Source organism: Equus caballus, chromosome X (assembly GCF_041296265.1).
Source record: "Equus caballus isolate H_3958 breed thoroughbred chromosome X, TB-T2T, whole genome shotgun sequence".
Taxonomy (NCBI): domain Eukaryota; kingdom Metazoa; phylum Chordata; class Mammalia; order Perissodactyla; family Equidae; genus Equus; species Equus caballus.
The window spans coordinates 2,065,435-2,084,300 of record NC_091715.1 but is presented as its reverse complement, the minus strand read 5'-3'; the positions used below and the strand labels follow the sequence as shown (position 1 = coordinate 2,084,300).

The window sequence follows — 18,866 nt, the reverse complement described above, 5'->3', positions numbered from 1 at the left end:
TTTGAGGAAGATCGGCCCTGAGCTAACATCCATGCCCATCCTACTCTACTTTTTATACGTGGGACGCCTGCCACAGCATGACTTGATAAGCAGTGCATAGGTTCGTGCCTGGGATCTGAAACTTCGAACCCTGGGCTGCCAAAGTGGACCACGCCAACCTAACCCCTGTGTCCCCAGGCAGGCCCCACGAGTGCATTTTTTAACGGCCAGCTGTGGGGTCAGCATCAGGGTGGGACACTCCTAAGATTACATCTTAAACTTTTCCACACTTAAAGAGGTAAAGTTTGATGCCTTGGTAGTGTTAGCTGCTCCTTTCTTTATTTTCCTTTTTTTCACATTTATTTAGAACCCTAATTTAATATTTAAAAATATCAATGCTTGACTTTTGGAAGTGTTATTAGAATTTTTGCTTAATTAGAATTTCTTTAAAGACTTGAAAGAATCTTATCTTTTCAATATAATAAAATAAAAGAAACACTAAGATGGGCAAATTTGATCGTGTAGGTTGCTAAAGCAAAATATTGAAATTAATTAAGTTGTTTAATCAATGTGGAGATTTTTTCAGGGGTGTTTCTTCTATTGTCGGTTTTCATTCATCTCTACTGCATTATACGACAAATTTATTCTGAGGCTGAAAAATTTTTAAAAATTTGTTTAGGTCCATTGATTAAAAGTTACAAATACAAATGCATAGCTCTTCCTTTGATTTTATGGTCAACCATACCAATCACCCATTTGTGCAAGTGACATTAGATGGTTAAAATAATGCATATACTCTTGGAATTCCTAAGAAGCAATGCAAGTTAGTTTGTGACTTGATCACAAACTAGACTCTAATCACAGTGTGTCCTAGGGGGAGGGAGATCCATGTGGGTTGGAGAAATCAGAGGAGGCAGATGCTGAGGGGGCATTTTGAAAGACAGACAGGATTTAAATAAGGGTGAGGAAGGGGCAAAGTCGTTACAGTTGGAGAGAGGAGAGTTGTTTCCAATCAAGAACAGGCCACGTGTAAGAATGGACTAGAGCGAAGGGATGATGCTGAGGCTGGAGGATAATGTGGTAAGTACAGATACATACCGTGGGGCCAGATTACAGAAAACTTATGATGCTTTACTCACAATGGCCACAAGAGTACTCCTCAATTATTTATGTTTAAAACAATTTATATTTATAATATAATGAATATTTTATGAATTATTGTTATGTATTATAATACTTATATATTAATATGAATATTTATAATAATTTATATTCTTAGTGATGCTTGCCTTTTTGTGTATGTCTTATCCCCTTAAGGAAATTTTAGACTTGTGTATAGGAAAGCTTTAGGTCACTCACAAAATTAGTGCAGAATACTTACTAAAAGCTTCTTAAGGTTTTTAATAGATCAGTGGGGACAGAGACGAAATCATCGTCACTATCATCATCGTCATCATCATTACCCTCATCAGCACCTCACCATCACCACTGTCGTCATCATCACCACCATGACCACCATCACCATCTTCACAGATGAGGCTGATCTGCTGTGTAGAAGGGAAACAGGAGAGAATGTGTAGTTGAGGCTAAGAATGAAATGATTCAGTAGGTAAGTTAAATTCAGTAGAATTTAACCTAGTTTCTGGTTAAAGGTAAAAGCATTCTACTTCATCTTCCCTTTAGCAATGAGCATTTATTGAATATTTTCCAAGTACAAAGTCTGGCAGAATGGAAGTTGATTCCAAAAAAAAAAAAGATGACACAGGTCCTTGTCCTTAAAGAGTTTACAGAATCCAGTGCACATGTTTCTGTATATATTTTATGCATTATTCTCTAAGTACAGAATACTCAAACTTTTCATCTGCTTTAAAACTTCCAAGAAATAGTCTGTCAAATGCTGCCTTTTAATTTTGTGGCTGTTCTGGCTGATGTATCAGGAGAAGCTCCCCATTGCCAGCACAGTCTCATGTCGCTGCCAACAAATGACTCTTCACGCTGAGTAATTAGATTAGGACCAACAGGCTGGAAGATCAAGGCCACCAGATTCCTGGGGCAGAAGAGTACATTTTATTTTTACCAACTGAAGATTTTCTGGCAGAAATAACCTGGGAGAAACTGCTACAGACGAGAGCTACATCAAACCCATAAAATACAATTAGAACTTTCCATCCTTTCCCCCAGGGGGCATTCTAAAGGAGCACTGAGAACTTCAAGTAAGCATTCTCTCCAAGTAATGGATTAATTCAGCGAATATCAGTATTTAACACTGTCTGCCTTTTGTAGATGAAATGAGATGGAAAGTATTTAATTAACAATAAATGAGGACAATGTGGACATCACAACCAGATTGTTCTGGATTTTGCAGTTTCCCCTAAAGATATACAGGCAAGACAATGTTGAATAATCTTCTAGTGCAAAATCCCATGTTGCTCCAAACACCTGAGATCTTCCTGGAGATATTTGTAAATTCAGAAGGAATTAAATGAGAAGAGCAAGAAGTGTTCCTCAAACAAGAGCAATCTTTGTTGCCCAGCTAGGGTTGCCAGATAAGATATCGTATGGGGCATACTTATGCTAAAGAATTATTCATTCTTTATCTGAAATTCAAATTTAACTGGGTGCCCTGTATTTTTATTCGATAAACCTGGCACTCCTGTCTCCATTGGGACACTTAGCCATGTCTGGAGACATTTTTGGTTGTCAAGACTCAAGGTAGGAGGTGCTACTGGCATCAAATGAGAAGAGGTAAAGGATGCTGTTAATGATCTCACAACACACAGGGCAGCCCCTACCCCAGGAGAGAATGATACAGTCCCAAATTGTCAGGAGTGCCTGTGTTGCAACACCATAATCTTTCGCATTCTCCATGCCATAGGAGGGGTTGAAATGAATAATTCAAAGTCCAAACTCCCTTTTCCTATTTTAGGTGCTAAAACTAACCCAGCAGCATATCAAGATGACTTGTTATTTTCCTCCTAAAGCACTCAAAATACTTTCCAGTAGCAAATAAAAAAAATAATAATTTGTAGCCAAAATGTATATAGTGCCCACTTTTTGGAAAATTGGCCTACTCAAATAGAAAGTTCACACACTTGTCTCAAGAAACCAAAGCTTGTCTGGAGAGGATATTTGCATAACACACATTTACATAAGAACACCCACTGCAATCAATACAGGCCAGATAGAAAACATAATTGCTGAGTGGTCAGGGCCAATCAAATGACACACAAATGCCTTACACATCAGAAATATAGCTCACCTTATCAAATATGATCATGGAGTTATCTTGTCTGATCCTAACACTTCCAAGCATCCAGGAGAATGAGCAAAGAATGGAGAGATTCTGCTTCAAGTCTGTTTTCATGATAAGAAATAACAGCTAATATTTTCCAGCCATCTTCCTCAAGTTCAAATACTTTCACATTATTGGCGAACACAGACCTCTTCTTTCTAGGGAAAATAGAGAATGATTTGCATGAAGAAGGAGAATTCTGGTGATCATCTCAAACCTCCATCTGCAATTTCAGAGCTGTATTTCTTTTTTTTTTTTTCTTTTTTTTTGAGGAAGATTAGCCCTGAGCTAACTACTGCCAGTCCTCCTCGTTTTGCCGAGGAAGCCTGGCCCTGAGCTAACATCCGTGCCCATCTTCCTCTACTTCATCCGTGGGACGCCTACCACAGCATGGCGTGCCAAGCAGTGCCATGTCCGTACCCAGGATCAGAACCGGCGTACCCCGGGCCGCCAGAAGCGGAACGTGCGCACTTAACAGCTGCACCACTGGGCCGGCCCAGGGCTATATTTCTAATCTCCTCACTTTTCTTTCACCACCTAGAGGGCATCCTAATTTGGGTGCATCCATCATCTTTAACTCATCATGTCCAAAATGCATCATCTACCCCTCTTTGCCAGCACTCCACTGGGGATAGCTGCTATCCCGGTGTTCCTTGCCTCAACTTGTGTCACCACCATTCGCTTTCCAAGCCAAAAGTATCTAAGAATCATACCTGATTCTGCTCTCTTCCCTCCGCCAAGATCCTACGAGTCAGCATATCTTGTCAATTCTAGTTGGTAAATCCCTCTTGAACTTGTCTGTTTCTAACTGTCCCTCTCTCTTACACCACACCAGTACCCTACCTCCATTAGCATAACAGTAATGTTGTAAAGTTCAGAGGAAACAAGGTGGTTCCAAAAAAGAGCACTCAGTATCTTCTCATTGCCGCCATCTTGCTTCCCTTCCAAACCAGTCGACGCAATGTTTCCAGAGTTATCCTTCTAAAAGAGAAAATTGATCACATCATTTCCAGGTTAAAAATCTCCACATCACTTTATGTATGAATTCTAAACACTTTTCCATGTCTCCTGGGTCCTTTAATGCCTTTCCACCTGCTGCCCTCATGTCATCATTCTCCTGCTCCCTCTCTCCCATCTTCTCCCACGTTAAGCATCAGCTGGGTAGGACCCAATTTTGCTCTTAAAATATGCTGTGCTTTCTCTCATAGAGGAACGTTTCTGATTGTTTAATAATAGGTTGACCTCTCCTTCTCCACTCAACCTATACTCAAGGCTATCCTCAACCTTCCTCAGACTGCTCAGCCATCCCTCGGTTTGGGAAATCTTCTGTGACTCACCAGACTAGCTCAGATGCCCTGTCCCATCAGTGCACTGGGTATAATACAAGGATTGAACCCTCGTTATTTCTCTGGACTGTAGGATATCCAACAACAAAGACTGTCCCTCTCATAGACACTCAGCTCACTTGCCGAAGTTCAACTCTGTCAGAAGGCTAGATGTAGACTTCTCTCAGTAATGAGCATGTGCTTCAAGTCCTCTCAGTAATGACGGAATAAATAAAAGCAAAATTACTTCTACCCGTACGGCTACATGGGGAATATTGAATGATATCATCATAAATGGCAGATCTGTCCCATTCTAAACACAGTCCTGGGATTGTTTCATCTGAAATACTGTCTGTATTGACCCTTGTGACATTCTTCACATTGACAAAAATGATCTAGAATCTACAAGGGTAAAAAAAAATCAGATGAAACTTTCTGTACTATTATTCTCACCCATAATTTGAAGTGAGTAAGGATATGGTAAATGGAGAAAATACCCTAGGATTCATTTGTAGTATGACAAAAACATGAGGGAAAGATTAACTACATCAGACAGATTTCATGTGACTTCATTCTGACAATAAAGGTGCCCACTTACGCCTTCAAAAATCTCACATAAAATGGAAAATGTTTAACTCTTCTGTTCAATTAATCAATAAACAAGCATCAACTCATTTAATACAATTGACTTTGCCATATTGCCTGGTAACTCCTCTGGGTATATACTTTGCTAGGTACTTTGAGAAATATCGAATTATATGACAAAACTTCTTATCAGGGAGCATACAATGTAATCAGGGTTTCTCAGGCTCAGCACGAGTGACATTTTGAACCCTATGATTCTTTGCCGTGGGTACTGTCTTGCGCATTGTAGGATATTTAGCTGTACCCCAGGCCTCTACCAACTAGATGACAGTAGCACCACCTTCCCAGTTGTGAAAACCAAAAATGTCTCCCGACATTGCCAAATGTCCCCAAGGAGACAAAAATTTCTCCCAGGTGTTGAAACAGGGCAATAAAATCTAGTTAAATTCAACTAATTTTTTTTCTGCCATGTTTCAGGCCATTTGCCAAACACTGAAAATTAGAATGAATAAGTTAATGAATAAACAAACAAACAAATAAACAAATAATTTCTACTGGAAACTAAGTCTAAGAGGAAGGTGATCATGTATACACACAATGAGAATGTGATAGGCGTATTCATAGAAATACTTCAAGTACAGAGACAAGAAATATTCGCACAGAAATTGATGAAGAGATGTAAAAAAGAACTTTCCAGAGGTGGTGACACATATTCAAGGTTTTGTTGGATGAATAGGAGTTTATCTGGCAACATGGTAGGGCATAGGTGTTGCTCCAAGCAGTGTAAACAAGTTATCTATGAACAAGTGATCAGACAGACAAAATACACTGAGAGCATAGTGAGAATAAAACATTTGAAAATTTTCAATGACAGCATTTGACATATTATCATTTAATACAAAAGGCATGAGAACCTAACCCATTTAAATTCACATTTAAATTCAAAATCAGAGTCTTCAGTTGCATGCGTATTTTGGATGGTTTCACAAGAATGTGGGAACCACTGACCACTAGTGGTCAGTTTACAGTTAAGAATATTTCTGAGCACCCATTTGATGCAAAATATTGGCTGAGGGGCATAAAAACATTAGCCGAAGTTCTGCTTCTCTGGGGCCAGTCACCTTTAGCAATTCTCAGGCTCTGGACCATGGACCACCTGCTTCACAATCCCTGGGGGCTGTCTGTTGAGCACGCACATCCCTGGGCTGTACTCAAACTGATGGAACCAGTGTACCTGGAAATTAGCCCACGAAATTGCATGTTAAAGGCTTCACTGAGTTAATTCTTACATCGGGCAAAGTCTGTGAACTACTAGTCTGCTCTAATATTCATAGTAACCTGCAATTTAAATACACACAATTGCAACTCAAATAAGTTACTCTACAGTGGAAATAAGTATAAAGACAAAATAAGGGACATATCTCATCATGGGTTTCGAAAGCATGAGGGTAGAGCAGATTTTATATGAGAAGAATGAGAAGACATTATTTAAGTAGAAAAAAAAAAACAAGAGAAGGTGAGTAAATTAATAAAAATCTTGAAATCAAGGTTCTATCAATTGTGAAATCTTCTCTTACCTCTCATATATTCTCTTAGTGAATAAATGAGATGAGAATCAAGTGGAGAATGAAGGTTTTAGACATGGAATATGTATATAATTAAAAATGCAAGAAAACACACAGGCAATATATATTTCTGTAACTTTTCTTTCCTTGAGACTGTTGGAAATATCGTGAACGGTTGTTGGAGCTTTCAGGAACATCTTTTCTTCTTGAGAGGAAGCATATTATGAAACGACTAAAACTCTGTGCATTAATTATGAGGCTCGAATGCTGCTGAGAGCCATGAGTCCTTGGTGAATTCAACAGGGTTGCTTTCAGAGACAGAAATTAATTGCTTGTGACAAACTCGAAGTAACAGGCGAAGGTGTAGGAGAGAGACAATGGAATGGCCTCAAGGAAAAGAAACTGCAGGAAATAAATGGCATTCTATTAAAGAGTCAAGAGAGTGTGTGCACGTAGAGTTTTCTAGATGGTTTCCATGCTAGCAGATGCTGTTGTTCCCCACACAGATGGTCTTTGCAGGGATGCTGTGTTGGCCGCTGTGGTTCAGACCTGCCCTCTTTTGCACAGAGTCATCCTTTGTTTCCACATCACCTGGAGTGCCTGGCAGTTCATCCTTCCTCACACACCCAGAGGCAACTCCTAGCCAATGCCTAACTGATGCTGGGGTGTCCCAGCTCGGTTCCATTTCCTCTGGGTGACAAATAACCTCCGTGGCAACTTCTACTCCAGAGCACTCGGGATGGGTCTGAGAGGATCCCTGGCTTCCCCACCTCTCCTTTCCTGCTTCCCTTGATCTCTTATGGGTTCCTCCTGAGAGCGCCTCTTCAATCCATCCCTGCACAAGGATACCAAACCCGGATTCTACACCAGAGAACCAAATTTTAGATGTGTGCAATTTGCACACTTTTTCCAAACAATAGATGTGTGCTATTTGCACAATATTTAGGATCAAGATATTTTAAATTTTAGTTGTGTAGAATGTTTAAAGAAATGCCAAGTACTTTAAAACAAAGGTATTTTCTTACAAATTAACAGATCATGAGTAACACATATTGTAGCACTATTATTTGCTAATACGTTGAAACCAAAGTCTTTTCTTGAAGCTTTTTAACATTGCTGTGTTCCACACAGAACTGCTCTACTGACTAAAGAGAAGTTCCCTAATCTGAATGGAAATCCTGAATCAAGCCTGAGTTCAAGGTACAGGTTGACTGTGTCTAAAACCAGAGTAGGGAACTGCCAAGTAGAGGTGATAATAGAATCGTCAGAACAAAATTTCAATGACCTGCCACAGTGGCAGAAATTTTAGGCAGCAATTGATATTTACCAACTTAAGTACTGACATTTGCTGTTACTAGAATGTGTATCCAAGACTCCCTTCCAGTAGGGAGTGTGTCTGAGAAGGAATGGGACCCAGCACAGGTGTGTTTGATGGTTTGGAGGATGGAGAGAAAGCTCTGTACTCACAGTTCTCCATCCCGGCTTCGCTTTGCAATTACATGGGGAGTTGTGAAAGAGAAAGCAATGCCCAGGATTATTGCAGACTGACAGAATCAATCCTTAGGGAAAACTACCCCCAAAGAAGTAGTTTGGGGGTAGATCCTAAGGTACTTCATAGCTAACATTTCCATCGGTTTGCTAGATGATGTTGGTACTTTTATCTGTGAACGGCACATGGATATCAAGTTTCTGGCTGGGAGGAGCAGAAAGTCTGGACTTAAGCAACGTATTGTGAAGGGGTTCTGGACTGTTTCAGAGCCGTAGAAAGGAGCTCACCAGGACAGAAAAGCTGAGTAGCTACTGTGGTGGTCATACACAGGACTCGGAGACTAGAGGGTCATGTGGCCAGAAGTTAGATGTCAGAAGAGCGAGGATTTTAGAAGAGGCTAAAAGAGTAATGATGAGGGAAAAGCAAATTCAAGGAGAATGTAGAGCTGAGTTCCTGAGCCAGGGATTGTGTTTGTGAAAGAATAAATGGAATCTGTCTGAGGAAGAGCAAGAACAATACTTCTTCTGAGATGAAGAAGTTCCAATAGAGAATCACATGGATGGAGATGTTTACAGCATGTTTAAGAGAAAGGAGGATTTTGTTGATTTGCAGGGGTGTTTAATGAAAAGGATGGGTCACATCGGTGAAAGAAGTTTCCCTCTTTAACTCTGCTAACAGTTCTTGGCCTGAAGTCTATTTTGTCTGATGTTAATATAACTTCTCCACTTTCCTACGATTAATATTTGCATCATAGATTCTTTCTTATGGTTTTCTTTGAACCTCTTCAGAGATTATACTTAAGTTGCACTTCTTATAGAAAGAACATTGGCTCTTCATGTTTTGTGTGTCTTATCTGACAATCTCGGTATTTGAATGGAAGCTTAGCTAATTTACAGTAATGCCATCACGAGTGCTTCCACCTTACTATATGCTTTCTATTCATTCTATCTTTTCTCCCACCCCCGGCGCCTGCCTTCTTTTGGATGAATTGAGTATTCTAGTTTTCCATTTTATCTGCCTATTTGCTTACCAGTTATACTTTTTGTTGTATTCATTTCAGTGATTTCTCTAGGCTCCACTCTCATGATCTCATCTAACTCTAACCCCCTCCCAGAGGCTGCGCCTCCCGACACAAACATTCAGTCGATAGCAGTGTAGCATTGGCATAAAGAGAGACATATAGGGACCGGCCCCATGGCCGAGTGGTTAAGTTGTCACGCTCCATTTCGGGAGCCCGGGGTTTCGCTGGTTCGGATCCTGGGCATGGACATGGCACTGCTCATCAGGCCATGCTGAAGCGGCATCCCACATAGCACAACTGAAGGACCCACAACTAAAAAGAATATACAACTATGTACCAGAGGGCTTTGGGGAGAAAAAGGAAAAATAAAATCTTTTTTTAAAAAAGAAGAGAGAGACATATAGATCCTCTGAAAAAAATAGAGTCCAGAAATATACCCACATATACACAGCCAATTAATTTTCTATAGTTACCAAGGTTATCCAATGGAGGAAAAAAATAGACTTTTCAGTAAACCTTATCTAGGTGTGCTAAAACATCTAGATATACACATAAATCTAGACTCTCAACTCATACCACACATTCTAAAGGAAATGTTTCAAAGAATACCTGTGAAAGCTGATGTGGAAAATGTGGTTCAACCAGAGGTAAATCAGCAGGCTGCCGAGCAGCACTGAGTATCCAGGTGGGATTAGAGAGCGTGAAATCACAGGCGAAAAGTTTTACCCACTGTTATCATTAACATTTTGCTTCCATTTTCTCCAAAATGATAAACGGAAAAGTAATGGTGGGGTTTAGTGAAGGCTCAGGGTCAGGCAGGAGTTCCCCGTAGAATGACATGGCTCTAAAGTGCTTGGTGAAGCAGCTGAGGACAGTCTGTAGAAGACCTGCGTCAGAAAAGCCAACACTGCAGAGACATGGGCTGGCATCTCAAGGAGGGCTTGATGGAGATGGGGTGGCTTGATCATGGCTTTGGAAGGTTAATCAGCTAGGTATAGAATGGACGGGGCCTTGGATACCAACCACTGGTGGTGACATGAGCAGCAGGTGTTCAACTTTGCTACTATACATGAGAATATTCATTTTTTTATGGCTGTATAACAAATTGCCACAAAGGTAGAGGTTTGAAACAACACAAATTTATTATCCCACAGTTTCTCTTGGTCGGGAGTCCAGCTACAGCTTATCTGGGTGCTCGGCAAGGCTGCAATCAAGAAGTCAGTCAAGGATGATTTCTCATCTGGCAGCTCAACTAGGGAAGGGGCCACTTCCAAACTTGATAGAATTCATTTCTGTGAGAACGTAGGACACATAGCAGTTCACCTTCAAAGCCAGCGAGGAGAACAAGACTCTAGAGAGTTTGCTGGTAAGATGGAGTCTTAAATAATATAATATAATCATGAGAGTGACATCTCATCACCTTTGCCACATTCCCATGGCAAAGAAATGGCTACAAGAAAGGAATGCATTCTACTCTCATTTAAAGGGAGAGGATTCTACAAAGGCACAAACACCAGGAGGTGGAGAACATAGCGCCACCGTAAAGTCTGTTCACCATAATGATCAGAGAGTTTAACAGTTAATGCTTTAGAAAGCTACCACGTGTCCACCAAAGTTCGCTCCAGTGGAGCAAGTCATTGTGATTCCATAGACTTCTCCTGAGAATCTTCTCCCACCCTTGAGGTGCAGCTTTTGAAAGATTGAAGACTGCCTTGGTTTACAATCCTGAAGGCTGGCCCCGTGGCCGAGTAGTTAAAGTTCCGCACACTCCACTTTGGCGGCCCGGGTTTTGCGGGTTTGGATCCCAGGTGCGGATCTACTCCACTTATCAGCCAAGCTGTGGATGCATCCCACGTACAAAGTAGAGGAAGACTGACACAGATGTTAGCTCAGAGCTAATCATCCTCAAGCAAAAAAAGAGGAAGATTGGCAACTGATGTTAGCTCAGGGCGAATCTTCCTCACAATAAGTAAATAAATAGATAAAATCCTAGTAGGGCTTTTCATCCCAGGCTACAGTTTTAGAAGGCATCTGTGTGGCTAAGACTTGTCCAAATGAGATTTTTGGCAATCTGAGCTTACATAATTATTTTCACATCCTATCGCCCTACTGGGTTCTTTGTGCTCCGAGAATATTCATGAAATCAACAGACTCCAAGACTCTTGTTTTTAGACTCTGAGGCTGCTGAATTCGTTCCCTTTGTACATAGGAAAGCTCCAGAAAGTACGACTTTAACGCTTGGTGAAAAGCTTGCTTTTGGTAGTACTGCTTGCTGTTTAATCACTATTGAGCTATGTGGCTTTGTTTTATCATGTAAATTTCCTCAAGATGTGAATAGAGGAAAGCTGTGCTAAAGTATCATTATTGGATCTATCATTATTGGAGCAGATGGTAATAAATAACAACAAAACACAAATATTTGTTCTTGTGTCTAGTCCAACTGAGCCCAAGGAGACCAGGGCCTGTGAAACAGAAGGAAAACAGTCTCCTAAGTCAGTCCTCTGTTATCCAATTCTGTTTGGTAGAGGAGCTACAAAGGCAGAGATGGTAGGTTCAATTCCACTCGATTCCATTCCATATTGTTCCTGACAGTCTGCTTCCCCTTTTGTTCTGTAAGCAAATGCTCAGCAAACTGCCATCTTACTTGTATACATGTAATTTACTTGCTTTCCTTTCTTAAAGAAAAAAAGAAGAAGAGAATCCTGACTTGTCCTTGAAGGTAAACTCCCTCCTCGTTCCTCCTCTCCAGTGAGCCACCCGTCCGCCGATGTCCTCATTAATGTGTCATCCTGCAGAGGAAGAAAACAACATCTCCATTTTTGAGGCAAGGTAAACCCATCATGTTGTCATCCTAGGTAATCTTCCCATAATTTGATATCCCAATCAGCTCCAATCTTGGTATTTTATGGCCCATATGTGCCCGTTCTGCCGCAGCGACTCTGATTTAATACTGCAGCAACTGCTCCACAACTCAAGAAAAACGACTTCACCCTAAAGAAAAATAGAATGCAGTCAAAACCGATCTGCCATGACCCGTTAAGGGAATGCACAGTGAAAACACTCATTTGTTGAATGTGTAGAGTCAAAGGTTGCTTTTCAGGCCCCTGTTAGGTCTGACTCTAACCCAACTCCAGTCTTCCTTCTCTCTAGCTGTCTTTCAAAAATAGGAAGAATGTAATATTCTGACTTTGAAGCATGCTTCTAAAAACTAATGAGGATGAGAAAAACCAAGTTAGCAACAGCATTTTGGTTTTACCATCTTCTGACATCTTAACCCAATTGACTAACCGAGGCCAAGGAGATAATTAGTTGAGCACGAGGTCAGTCACTTCTGTGGAAGGAAAAAACAGAACCCTGTGGGACCTGAATGCAGATATAATTCCTATAATTTATTCACTCCAATTAACCATTACCCATATGTCTTTTGCATGGTAAATGAGACCTTGAATTCACTATAGGAGAAATAAGGAAAGAGGGAAGGTCAGTAATAGATTATCTTATCACTCACACAGCCACTGGCATTTCCTGGGAACACAGGTAGCATCTTTTCATTTGTTATTAGTGTCTGATTGAAACATAGCCTTAGGAAATAGTCTTATGTTCATTTGGTAAATGGAACAGAGCATGGATTCTATTAGATATTTTTTTCTTCAAGTTTCTACCCCATGATCCACCAGGAATTATACTTTTATGTCATTACTATTGACCCACAATGAAATGATTGTTGTCCAAAATGTTCACTTGGGCAAGATGGAAGACCCTTAGACATGTAGACCAGCAAGAGCCCTTAGAGAAAATCTAGTAACGTTGTCAAGCTTCAGTGTCATTAAGGTGTGCCCTCAGCTCTGAGTGTGTTTGTAGCTGACACAAAAAAGGAACACGTGGAACTAACCAGTAAAGGGCAGTTGGAAAAAAATTGACTTACCAGCAAAGGGCAGTTGGAAAAAAATTGACTTAATGAGAAAAGTATGGTCAGGTCTAATGTTTCAGCCATTGAAGGTAGCTTTCACTAGGCTGTGATGTCCATGTGTTGTCCATGGGTCTTCCATCCAGGGACTCATGAATGAGTCTCAGGGAACCCAAGGTTGCAGCAGGGCACAGTTAAGAGGACCTCCATGCAAAATACCAAAGGGGTCATCTTCATTAACAATTTATAAATCTCACATGTTTCTACTGAGCCACTACAGTGCTCATACTGGTAAAGCGTAGCTCAGAAGAGATAGTGACTCACATAAGTTCTGCATGGACAACAGTATTGTTTTGGCAAATGAGGCTTTTGAAAAACTCAGTAAAATTTGGTCTCATTCAAAGACGCATGTGCTAAGGTAGTCCCTAGCTGTGACAGGGACCAGAGACAGCCAGCTTGCATGCAATTTCTGAAAGCAATGGCACCCACACACAACTTTGCATGTAGAGTAGTCATGGGCTGCTCACAAAGGACTGGTGCATGAGCAACCTTGAAACATCTCCTTTGATCTTCAGTGGAAGTGTAAGAAATTTTGGACATCTGTAGAATTGCTTCAAACCAACTATGGAACATAACTAAAGAAATGTAGTTTATCCTTGATAGTGGGAATCCATTTTAACATCATATTGGTGGAGCCTGGGAAACCCAAGAGCTATGATTTGGAAGAACTCTTTCCTCCAGCAACACAGTTTCCCTGGTGGTAGACAGGGAACAAGGAATCAGGCCCTTGATTTACAGACACACCTTGTTACCTTGTCTTAGTGCACTAATGAGGGTTTTGGATACGTATTGGGTTATCTTGCATCTGTAGGATTGCAAATGCTCTGCTCTATCTAAGTGATCTGGCTCTGTAATGAGACAGGTTAGAATTCAAGCTTCCACTTGAAGCCCATCACCACTATCAGGCACTAGACACTAACATTTACATAGTTTAGGTAGTGTTCGTAACTCATGCTCCACCCATTGGCATCAAGAAAATCCTCAGGAACAAATTCTGGGAACAACTGACAGTAGGAGAGACTCTGAAACCAAGGACATTGCAACTTTAGTTACAACCTGGCCAACATATGCGATGCTCCTATAATTGCATAAATTGTGTCTGCAGATTCCACTACCTCTATATAACAAAATAATATGGTTTGTCCTCCATTATAATCCAGTTGGGTTTCAGCTACAGAATAAATCTGATAACTTAATTCATCAAGTGAAAGCAAGGCCACAGTTGGTGCAGATTTAAAAGACCTTTTTTATTATTCATAACACAAAATGCACTATTTAGAGGGGAAAAAACCTATATACTGAGTAGAAGATTCATTTGAGGCAAACTAAATAAGGCTGGCATTGCAGAATTGCAGTAAGTTAACATATCGATGCCGATCTCTCGCATTCCGCACTAACTCTTTGGTGCAATAAACAGTGACAATCACACTTGATAAACTCTACATATCCTTTATCAGGCACATCAAAAATAGGATTTGTTCATGGTGCTGGGATGCTGCATAAAATCAAATAAATAAGATCCTAACACACCAGAGATAAGGACCTGCGATTTGATAGATAGTTCACATGAAGAAATGGAATCGCATTTCATTACCTGGGAATACATGCTAAATGAAACAGAAAGGTGTTGCCACTTGGATTTTTTTTTCACTGCAATCGAGGTTTTCCTGAGGGAACTTGTTCCGAGTCCCGTCAAGTGTGGGGAAAGGAATGTGAGAGGTTACTTCAGTTTGCTATTTCCTAGTAATATTTTGTATAGTCTCCCTAACTGGTTGATAGGATCCTGAGAAGAAACTCACATGGAAATCGAGAGGAACACATTACTCATCATCTATGATGTGCTTGTGGTTTTGCATATTTCATATAATTTAGACTTCTTAACGACCCTATTGTGGTTAAGCATCACCATTTGACCAGAAATCCATTGAGAAAAGCCATGCAGAGGACATTTGTGGCAGACACCCCCTATGGTGACCCCCAAGGACTCAAGTCTTTGTACTTTCTTCTCCTCTTTAGTGCAGGTAGAACCTGTGGCTTGCTTCTAGCCAAAGAATATGGCAAAAGTGATAAGATATTACCTATATGATTAAGTTGTGTTATATGGAACTCTGTCTTCAGTCTGAGTGAGAGATTCTCCTACTGGTTTTGAAGAAGTGAGCTACCATATTGTCATGACTTAACTGAGTGAGAGAGTCTTCTACCACATCTGAAGAAGTGAGAACTGCATATGGAGAGACCTATATGACCCAGAACTGAAGGGGGCCTCCAGGAGCCAAGAGCAGACCCAAGGAAAGCCAGCAAGAAAATGTGGATCTCAGTCCTACAACCTCAGTAAACTGAATTTTGCCAACAACCACATGAGCTTGGAAGGGAACTCTGAAATCCAGAAAAAACACATAGCCTAGCTGACACCTCTATTGTAGCTTGGTAAAACCCTGAATGGAGTATTCAGTAAGCCCAGATATGTCCACTCATCTCACCTACGTATAATAAATGCATCATCACTGTATGCTATTTTAAGTTGCTACATCTGTGGTAATCTGTTATGCAGCATAGCTAACCAATACAGAACCATTAAGAGGGAGATTACTACCAGGAGATGACTGAAGAGCCCCAAATATCTCCTCTGGATGAATGCAATCATGGTGCAAGATCTAGTCTTTAGTATTAAAGCTCAAAAATTAAGACTGAGTGCAGTGTTCAGCAATAGAGTGACATTAACTAAACTCATACAATCAATGTACAACATAAAATGCTAACTTGTGTTTTGTTTCTTCTCTCTTTTTCTAGTCATTTTTTCTCCCAAAGGGGAATTTAACAATTATGCAGACCTGAAAATGCATATAAGGAAATCTATGTGGGAAATCAAAGAATAATTAGAAGGTCACTTTACGAACACAGAATCAGAACAAGTTAGGATCCCCCCCACCGTAGCCACTGAGATCAGGATGTCTGCATCTCAGGCCGTCACGTCCAGGGGAGTATCATCAGGCTTGGTATCCATCACTCTTGGGATGATTCTCTCTCCTAGGCAATGTGCTGGGTGATGCCGATGAGCTTTGCCCTGGAAAGCTCCATTTCTATGGTTCCGTCATTGACAACCTTAATGGTAGACTGTTTTCCTGTAGTTTTGGTAACGTAATACAGTGTAAGTTGAATTTTTATTTACCCCAAAACTAATCTCTCTCAGGAGAATTTGCACATGGTTTCTCTGACCCAATAGGTCTTGGCATTATATTTTATGTCAGAGACCACTTTCTTCTTTTCTTTTTCTTTATTTTCAAGAGCACCTCTCAACTTTTTACCCATACTGCTGACACAGAACACATGAGTGGGGAGCCTGGGGCTTCAAGAGGGTGCAGTCTGCTTAGGGTAATAGAGATAGTGAGCAAGAGACCTGAAAAAAGAAAAATTCTTGGATCTGTTTTATTACAAAGCCCATGCCCAGTTGTCCACATCGTCTGCTGTCCCAAAACCCTTGACAATCCAAGAACGTTTTTGTGCCCATATAGAGGCTGGATGCCCAGAAACCATCTTCTCCCTCACCCTGGATCTGAGCTCTTCTAGATATGCAACAGCTAGAACAGCAATACTGGTTCTTCCAGAGCCTACATCACTCCATGTAGGGCAAACATGACTCACTCACTAAATAGCAGTGACTCAAGAGCCTGGAGCTCCCAGAGAGGTCCCTTTCAGCTGGAGCAAACCCTTCTTTTCCTCCCTCAGCCAGGTGCCCTTGGGGAGGGACAGTACAGGTTAACAAAAGAGTTCTCAGTAATATACTGGCTTGCCAAAACAATCGTAATCATTTTCTAGCATACAGCTTGTTATAGAGAATATACCCAGTGTGTTTCATACACTATCATATTTACTTTTCATAACAACACTAGGAGGTAGGTACGTTTATGCTTATCTTAAAGATGTGTCAATTGAGGTTCACAAAACTTATAAAACTTCAATAACTCTAAAACCACTTAGCTGGTGTATCAGTCAGGGTTCTCCAGAGGAACATAAGCAATAGGAGATAGATATAGATATAGATATAGATATATACCACGCATCTTTGCCATGCTCCTTGGTATTTATCCAAAAGAGCTGAAAACTTATGTCCACACAAAAACCTGTACATTAATGTTTATAGCAGCTTTATTCATAATTGCCAAACTTGGAAGCAACCAAGATGTCCTTCAGTAGGTGAAGGGATAAATAAACTGTACTACTCTACTAGATCCAGAAAATGGAATATTACTCAGCACTAAAAAGAAATGAGCTATCAAGCCAAGAAAAGACATGGAAAAACCTGAAATGCATATGACTAAGCAAAAGAAACCAATCTGAGAAGGCTATGTACTGTATGATTCCAACTATAGAACATTCTGGAAAAGGCAAACCTATGGAGACAGTAGAAAGATCAGTGGTTGCCAGGGGTTGGGGGGAAGGACAGATGAATAGGTGGAGCACAGAGGACTTTTAGGGCAGTGAAACTACTCTATATATGCCGTAATGATGGATACATGTCATTATACATTTGTCCACACGCATAGAATGTGCACCACCAAGAGTGAACCCTGATGTAAACTATGGACTCTGGGTGAGGATGACATGACAGTGTAGGCTCATTAATTGCAACAAATGTACCATCTGGTGGGGGATGTTGATAATGGGGAGGCTGTGCATGTGGTGGGGCCAGAGATGTATGGGAAATCTCTGTACCTCCCTCTCAGTTTGCTGTGAAACTTAAACTGCTCTAAAAGAATAAAGTCTTAATAAAAAAAAAAAATGAAGGAGATCATAAAACAGTGGGAACTAATCTGAGGTAAGCCATACTCACCCATTTTGCTTTATTCACATTCCCAACCTCCCTCACCCTTGTTCTCATCTATTGCGTGGCCCCTCACTGCCCCCCAGCCTTGGACCACACCAGCATTTAGCATAAAGCCTTCCAAAAAGCATTATTGACTCCAGTCCCCAAAAGAGCATCTGGGATTCAGGAGCCCACATCTCAGGTTAATTCTCAGTTATCAGAAGAGCAGCTTCTTGGAATAGCAAGTAGGTCCCTGGCGACGAAGTCGAGTCAGGTGTCAAAAGTTTCAGAATTAAGAAACCCGTGACCTTCACTGATGTGCAATTTGAGAGAAAATTGCATCTGTGAAATACATAATAATGCTAAGAAAGAAGCAAGGGCATGATACTGGAGGTCAGACGACAAAGAGGCAATGGATTAATGATTGAGAGATTGCTGTTTAGAGAAGAGCAGGCTCAGAATCACCCTGGGAGTTTCATTTTCATCTGGATACAGGTCTCAGCCACGCATGTCCCGATTGGAAGAAAACGAAAGCATCCAATCTTAGAGGCACCTCCCGCTTCGTGGGGTTTTGTTTAAGTCTGTAACTGTGCTCTGATGTGCCCAGTCACCCAATAGCATTAGAGCAGTTCTGGATGCAGAAAGATGTAACCCATCCTGCTTTATTTTTTGATTCCAAATTTTTCTGACCATTATAACTGAATAGGCATGAAAGAAGCTTCCAAGGTGGATTTTAAATGAGTTTTGAGGGAATAGTTGCATCCTTCACAATGACATGGAAATTTTTTTATACAAACAGTGCATTATATTATTCATATAGAAACAGCACAATTTCCTTT

At 40.7% G+C, this 18,866-nt stretch overlaps 1 long non-coding RNA gene across 1 annotated transcript; it reads right to left on the bottom strand.

The window, feature by feature from the left end:
* Positions 1-1,399: 1,399 nt before the first annotated feature.
* LOC138921722 (uncharacterized) lies at positions 1,400-4,244 on the bottom strand. The gene is made up of 3 exons (XR_011434560.1): positions 4,115-4,244; positions 3,239-3,429; positions 1,400-1,523 (listed from the first exon to the last, which is right to left on the bottom strand). It is a non-coding gene; the product is annotated as an uncharacterized lncRNA (long non-coding RNA).
* Positions 4,245-18,866: the final 14,622 nt, after the last annotated feature.